Raw genomic sequence first — 8,080 nt, 5'->3', positions numbered from 1 at the left:
CCCACTCGCTTAATCTGCCATCACCTAGAACTCAAGATTAGGCTCCATTTCATTTCCTGGTGCCCCTTTAATATTCAAACCATTTTTTAAAATATCTTTTTCCTTTCTAAGCCTGCTATGATTGTTTAAAATGTTCTTCCTGAGATTAAACCAGAAAACAAAGTCTCTGCTAGGCTTTTTGTGAGACTTCCTTTGTCAATGCAATTAATATAAATAATTTTATCTCAGCCTCAAGTAAACTCTTCAAACAAGGAGACAAAGCAGCCACATTCTTCACCAAAATACCACAAAAAATGGTCTCTATGTCACATACTGAAATTCTTCTCCTCTGAAACCTCTTGGGCTAGATCTGCACAGTTTAGATCACTCACAGCAACAAAGTCTTCCATATTCCTACTAGGATAGCTCATTAAGCCCCTCTTAAAACATTCCATGGCTTCCCAAATCCTAAGTCCCTAAATCCACATTCTTCCAAACAAAAGCATGATCAGGTCTATCACAGCAATACCCTAGTTCCTGGCACCAACTTCTTGAAAAGCTCTCAGGGAGAACTTTCCCTCGGGATGGAGATCCTCTAACTCCAAAGACCAGACCGAGACACCACAGGATGCAATCAGCAAGAGGATTTGGTTTATTGTCGGGATACACAGGCACAGGCACCTGCGGGCGCTTCAGTCACACGGGGGACTGGCGCGCCCCACGGAACCAAGGATGGGCTTTTATAGGATTTTGGGGAGCAGAAGCAAGCATACAGAAGCAGATGCATGGTTACAGGGATATAATTGGTGGATTCTAATATGGCAAGGGTTTAGCCCGGGGGCAAGTTTCCTAGCTACCTTCCTGAAACATAACGGCTGACTCGGCCCCCCAAGGGTTCAGCCCGGGGGCAAGTTTCTTAGCTACCTTCTTGGAACATAACGACTGACTCGGCCCCCCACCAGGGTGTGGGACCTCTCCCGGGGCTTTTTTTTTTCATTGTCAGGTGCTCAACCGAAGTCGTCCTGTTGCCAGGCCTTCAACCAAACACATCCTGCTTGGCAGCCGCTGTGTACTCAGTGTTCTAACCTTTCCCTGAACCAGTCATCTTAAGTACAGCCTTGCAAAATGGCGTTACTGCTGCTAAGCTGGGGTCTTTCATTCCCCCATTTTTTTTTTTGTTAACTTTGAGTGAAATCTTTCACTCGACTTGGTCAAGAAATTTCTGTCTGGTGGGGGCTTATTCCCCCACTGACTCTAGGCCACAAAAGGGCTAGGAGGAGCCACGTAGGAGTTTTAACTTTAAGGGGTTTGGAGTGCGCTGAACTCTCCATGTCTGGGGTGTAGTGTTGTGATTAGTCAATTCCTCAGACCGGACTGCCTTGACGTGTGGTGCGTGGATCTAAGCCGAGACTCCGTCTACCTTTAGGGCGGTCGGGGTAGTCAGGAGGACGGTGTAGGGTCCTTTCCACCGTGGCTCCAGATTCTTGGTCTGGTGTCTGTGCACCCACACGGTGTCTCCAATCTGGAACGGGTGTGGCACCACCGGATGCTCAAGCTTGTCCTGGTAAGCAGCGGCCAAAGGTCTCCAGACGTCTCTCTGCACAATCTGTAGGGCCTGTAAATGGGCCCTCAGAGAAGGGCTGTCAGCAAAATCAGCAATGTTTGAATCAAAGAAATGGACAAATGGGGGTGGTGCTCCATATATTATTTTAAAAGGAGTTAGACCATGGGGGCCCGGGGTATTCCGGGCCCGATATAGAACTAGGGGAAGGAGGGCCACCCAATCCTTTGAGCCAGTTGCAAGCGTAAGTTTGGATAAAGTCTCCTTAATTGTTCTATTTATGTGTTTTACCTGACCTGAACTCTGGGCACAATGTAATTTTTAATTAATCCCCAACAATTTGGCCACCAACTGACTTACTTGGGAGACGAAAGCGGGCCCGTTGTCCGACCCCAACGCTTGAGGCATGTCATACCTGGGAAAGATTTCCTCGAGGAGCTTCTTGGTGACCATTTTTGTAGTCTCGTGTTTCGTGGGGAAGGCTTTGACCCATCCTGAGAAGGTGTCTACAAACACTAGGAGATACTTGTATCCATATATACCTGGTTTAATTTCAGTAAAATCAATTTCTCAATGGATGTCGGGACGGTGTCCCCTAGGACGAACTCCTTGTCTAATCATGGTCCTTTCCGGGTTAACCTGAGCGCACGCTTTGTAACTCTCAGTCACCTTTTGTATCGCTTTGTCCCGATTCAAAAAAAAAAAAAAAAAAACAGATTTATCTCTTCCCGATCTAGTAAGGTTTTTATCTTCTTAAACCCCAAATGGGTTAATTTATGTAAAAAGGAGATCAATTCAAAAGTCATTTTCATTGGCATAACTGTCTTTTCTTTGTAGACCCACTGTTTTAGTTGAGGGTGGTAGATGGCCCCCATTTTTTTAGGAGCTCTATGTCCTCATGGGCATAAACCCAACTGGTTTGTCCCACTGGTGGGGGCGTGGGTTGGTCTGGGCTATTTAAGGGCAAGATTTGTTTACTCATGGCCGCTTTTCGCGCCGTGGCATCGGCCAGCCGGTTTCTTCGTGCCTCTGGGTTGTGCCCTTTCTGGTGTCCTGGACAATGTACTCAGTCTTTTGGGCAAGAATAGGGCTTCTAAGAGGGCCAGAATTTTAGCCATATCTTTACCCTCAGATGTGAGCAGCCCCGCCTCCGGTAGATCTCCCCGTGGATGTGTGCCGTGGCAAAGGCATAACGGCTGTCTGTATATATATTTAGCCTCTTACCTTTTGTCATCTTGAACGCCTGAGTCAAGGCGATGAGTTCAGCCCGTTGTGCGGAGGTACCAGCAGGCAGGGCTTTCGCCCAAATCACTTTGTCCTCCGTAGTGACCGCAGCTCCAGCCTTTCGCTCTCCCTCTGCCAAGAAGCTGTTGTCATCCGTGTACCATGTGTGGTCAGCATTCTGAAGAGGCTGGTCCGATAGGTCCGGCCTGGTTCCATGTACTTCTGCGAGGATTTGTAGGCAGTCATGCTGTTTTGCCTCCTCTGGTAGAGGAAGCAAGGTGGCAGGATTGAGGGCGACTACGGGCCCAAACTGAACCCGTTCTGCATCCAGTAACAAGGCTTGGTGTGAGAATTAGAGAGCCAGCGGTCTGGGGGCTGTTTTACCAAGGCCTCCACTGCGTGGGGTGCTAGGATGGTGAGTGGCTGTCCCAAAGTCAATTTTCCAGCGTCCTTGATCAGGACAGCAATAGCAGCCACCATCTTTAGGCACGGTGGCCAGCCGGAGGCCACAGGGTCCAATTTCTTAGACAGGTAGGCCACAGGGCGTTTTCAGAGTCCCAACCTTTGTGTTAGGACCCCTTTAGCATACCCCTGTTTCTCATCGATGAACAGTTACTGAGCAAATTGTAAGGGTTTGGAACAGTCGGATGAATATCTTCTATCCTCTTGTTGACCTTTCTCAAGTCTTGTACTGGCCTATAATCTCCAGTGCCGGGTTTCTTAACAGGCAGAAGAGGCGTATTTCAAGGCGACCGGCAGGGGATTAGGATGTCTTGATCTAGAAGCCTCCTAATGTGAGGCCTTATACCTTGATAAGCTTCATGTGACAGGGGGTATTGTTTTATGGAGACTGGAGTTGTAATTAAGGGGGGCTGTTGGAGCGCCAACCCCATCCCACCAGTCTCTGCCCAAGCCAGTGTCCTGTCCCGGTTTATAGGGTTAGAACTTGAAGGGGAGTTCCGTGGGGGCCAGTTATTTGGGCCCCTCCTTCCTCAAAATGAATTTGTGCTTTTAGTTTGGTGAGCAGATCACGGCCCAGCAGAGGGTACGGGCAGTCCGGAACATGTAAGAAGGAATGGGTCACCTTACCGGTAGCCAGCTGAACCCGGCGGTCTGTAGTCCATCGGTATTGTTTCTCACCAGTAGCTCTTTGTACCCAGGCCGTCCGGTCGCTGAGTTGTCCTGAAGCTTGGGTGAGGACTGAATGCTGGGCTCCTGTGTCTACCAGGAAAGTAACCGGCTGCCCCCCAACTTTAAGCGTTACCCTGGGCTCAGGGGGGGCTCCTGGCCCTGACCTCCCTAATCTTTATCTAGAGCCAAGAGGGAGGTTCGTGGTCGAGGCTTTTGGGGTCCGCCAGGCTTCTTGGGGCACTCTCTGGCCCAGTGCCCTTTCTCTTTGTAATAGGCACATTGATCTTTATCCAGCTTCAGCCCCTTTCGAGCTCCCCCCCTATCTCCCTTCCTTTCTTGGCCCTGAACTACGGCGTCCAAGATTCGACTCAATTCTTTGTTTTTTTTTTTTATCTCTCTCTTATTAAAAATCTTTTCAGCTTCTTTAAGTAAATCCTGTAATGTATAGCCCTGTAAATTTTCTAACCTCTGTAACTTAGTCCTGATATCTGGAGCAGCCTGCCAGATGAAGGACATAGAGACACTCGTCATTTGTCCTGGGTCATCTGGGTCATAGGGAGTGTACATACGGTAGGCCTCCTTAAGTCTCTCTAGAAAGGCGGAGGGAGTTTCCCCTGCTTCCTGTAATACCTGTTTTACCTGAGCCAAATTAGTAGGGCGTCGTATAGCCCCTCGGAGACCCGCTAGAAGCAACTGGCGATAAAGGCATAGGTGTCCCTTACCTTCAGCTGTATTAAAATCCCAGTTTGGTCCTCAGGCAGCTGGGTGGGACGCCCATCATCTCCCAGAACATGCTTTTTGGCCTCTAGGAACACTCTTTGTTTTTTTTTTTTTTGTTTTTTTTTTTTTTTCTGAGGTTAAGAGGGCCTGTAAGAGCTGTTGGCAGTCATCCCAAGTAGGCTGGTGGGTAAGTAAAACAGATTCTATTAGGTCAGTGAGTGCCACCGGATCTTTGGAGAAAGAAGGGTTGTGTTGTTTCCAATTGTAAATGTCAGCTGCTGAAAACGGCCAGTATTGGGTCTGGCCACCGGTTCCCTGTCTAAGTGGGAAATCCTGGGAGGTTGTATCTGGCATCACCTCGCGCTTATTGCGCAATCTCCCTGCGACAGGGGAGAAACCCTTATCAGACTGTGGCCCGGCAACTGATCTGGCCGGCGGCTCTGCCTCCTCTGTTTTAGCCGGGCCTGTCAGAGAGAAGATCTATGAGAGGGGAGTTTGGGTCTGCCGGGAGGACAGGTTTTTTTAGAAGGCTCTGATTTCACAAAGGTAGAGAGAGGAAGACGTGGCAGGCGGACCGGGCGGGGCCGAGGGGACAGGCTGGGGGTTGAGGGGAGGCCAATTCGGGTCCATGAAGGGTTCCGCCCAGGGGGGGGTTTAAGGCGAGACTCTCTCAAGTGATAATATAAGAAACCTGGTCAGGATGTCCGTGGACGACCCAATCTTTAACCTGTAAAATAATGATCTTATTAAATGTGTCATTCACTGGCCATCCCGCTCCGAAAGTGGGCCACTCGGATGTGCAGAGAGTCTGTCATTTTCCTTTTTTTTTTTTTTTAACCTCGACGGACTGGTTGTGTGCCCGGTCGTGGACGTCTTCCCAATGATCAAGAGTGAGACTTAGGGGCATTGTTAGGGACTGTCCCATGTTAGTTCTAAGGAAGATTAGGACACAGAGAAAACAAACAACACCAACAGTCAAACAAACAACAGACAGGCGTGCTGCACGGCTTTGGTACCAAACTGAAAGCAAAAAGTCAGATGGAGGTGGCAAAGGTCCGGGGCCCTCTGAAAGCCAAAAATACAGACAGAGGTGCCGTTAGTCCGGATCTTTCTCCTCTCCCAGATTGGGCCCCGAAAAGTCGGGCCCCAACACCCTTGGAACGTCTTCCAGGGCTGCGGGGCGAGAAGTCCGAGCTTGTCAGCTCCTTCTTCGTCCCACCCAAATTCCAAACAACCTGGCTGAGCGCTCACAGAACAGACCTGGCTGAGCGCTCACAGAACAGACCTGGCTGAGCGCTCACAGAACAGACCTGGCTGAGCGCTCACAGAACAGACCTGGCTGAGCACTCACAGAACCTGGCTGAGCCCTCACAGAACAGACCTGGCTGAGCGCTCACAGAACAGACCTAGCTGAGCGCTCACAGAACCTGGCTGAGCGCTCACAGAACAGACCCAGCTGAGCGCTCACAGAACCTGGCTGAGCGCTCACAGAACAGACCTGGCTGAGCGCTCACAGAACAGACAGAATAAGGCAGAATGAGACAGAATCAGACAGACAGACAGACGCCGGCCGGCTTACCTCCCAGTGGGTGGTCGGTGGTCCCTGGGTGGAGGATCTCCTTTCCCGGCCAATGCACCAAATGAAAAGCTCTCAGGGAGAACTTTCCCTCGGGATGGAGATCCTCTAACTCCAAAGACCAGACCGAGACACCACAGGATGCAATCAGCAAGAGGATTTGGTTTATTGTCGGGATACACAGGCACAGGCACCTGCGGGCGCTTCAGTCACTCGGGGGACTGGCGCGCCCCACGGAACCAAGGATGGGCTTTTATAGGATTTTGGGGAGCAGAAGCAAGCATACAGAAGCAGATGCATGGTTACAGGGATATAATTGGTGGATTCTAATATGGCAAGGGTTTAGCCCGGGGGCAAGTTTCCTAGCTACCTTCCTGAAACATAACGGCTGACTCGGCCCCCCAAGGGTTCAGCCCGGGGGCAAGTTTCTTAGCTACCTTCTTGGAACATAACGACTGACTCGGCCCCCCACCAGGGTGTGGGACCTCTCCCGGGGCTTTTTTTTTTCATTGTCAGGTGCTCAACCGAAGTCGTCCTGTTGCCAGGCCTTCAACCAAACACATCCTGCTTGGCAGCCGCTGTGTACTCAGTGTTCTAACCTTTCCCTGAACCAGTCATCTTAAGTACAGCCTTGCAAAATGGCGTTACTGCTGCTAAGCTGGGGTCTTTCATTCTGTCTTAGCTAGGGTTTTACTGCTGTGAACAGACACCATGACCAAGGCAAGACTTATAAAGGACAACATTTAATTGGGGCTGGTTTACAAGTTCAGAGGTTCAGTCCAGTATCATCAAGATGGGAGTATGGCAGCATCCAGGCAGGCACGGTGCAGGCAAAGCTGAACGTTCTACATCTTCATCTGAAGGCTGCTCGTGGAAGATTGACTTCTAGGGAGCTAAAATTAGGGTCTTAAACCCACATCCACACTGGCACACCTACTCCAACAAGGCTAATAGTGTCACTCCCTGGGCTAATTCTACAAACCATCACAACTGCATTACTTCCCACACGGGGCTTGGATGGTTCTACCATCCAAAATTATTATTAGTCTAGTATTCTCTGATATGACCTGGTTGTACCCAAAGGACACCCTGTCTCAAGAATCCTTGAAATATGACAATGTGCCTTTGGTGGCTCTGTAAGTGGCTATTTAGATATAAATATCCTTGCCCTCTTCTGTAAGTCCAGCTGTCCTTCCCATGTCACAGCTCACTGTGCTCTCAGAGCTCACTGGCAGCAACAAGAAAGAACCCATTTCAGCAGTGAGGTATAGGTTTCCTTTCTTCCCTGGATTATCAGTTAATATGCATCAAACTTAATGGACCCTTTATTCAATATAAATAATGTTTCAGTTTTACATGAGTTATACAGATGCAGATTAATGAAATAACTCCAATATTTTTCTACCTCATTACTGAGTTTATTTAGATAATTAGTTTCAAATAAAAAGGCTGGTTTTGTATAGGCTACATTAATTCATTTTTATAAATTGACCTTAATGTTGTCTGTTTTTTTTAGGCTACAGAATGTTCTGTATTATTTTTCATCTAAGTGTCATCATGACTTTATAAAACTGTACATTTCCAAGTTATAAACTACAGGGCTAGTACAAAGCGAAGATTAGCTAAATATGATAAGCTATTAACTTGTCATATTTGCCATACACATGCATACTACTAAAAGTTAAAAGTAAGATAGCCATCTCTGTATTTATAAAACCATGTACATATACCTAGTGATTCAATTACTATTGTCAGAATAGATATGCTCCAAGTGCTGTTCTCACATGCTATCTCCATTCACGGACTCAGAATCCATCTCTGTGTTTTGTGTTCAGCACAACAATGTTTGGGTTCAGGGACTCCCTTCATAGACATGAGCACAGCAGTGG

The 8,080-nt window shown here is 48.4% G+C and overlaps 1 long non-coding RNA gene across 1 annotated transcript; it reads right to left on the bottom strand.

Moving 5' to 3' along the window:
* Positions 1–1,184: 1,184 nt before the first annotated feature.
* LOC134485871 (uncharacterized) lies at positions 1,185–5,943 on the bottom strand. The gene is made up of 2 exons (XR_010064165.1): positions 2,765–5,943; positions 1,185–2,593 (listed from the first exon to the last, which is right to left on the bottom strand). It is a non-coding gene; the product is annotated as an uncharacterized LOC134485871 (long non-coding RNA).
* Positions 5,944–8,080: the final 2,137 nt, after the last annotated feature.

Source organism: Rattus norvegicus, chromosome 2, assembly GCF_036323735.1.
Source record: "Rattus norvegicus strain BN/NHsdMcwi chromosome 2, GRCr8, whole genome shotgun sequence".
Taxonomy (NCBI): Eukaryota; Metazoa; Chordata; class Mammalia; order Rodentia; family Muridae; genus Rattus; species Rattus norvegicus.
This window is presented reverse-complemented; position numbering and strand designations above follow the sequence as displayed.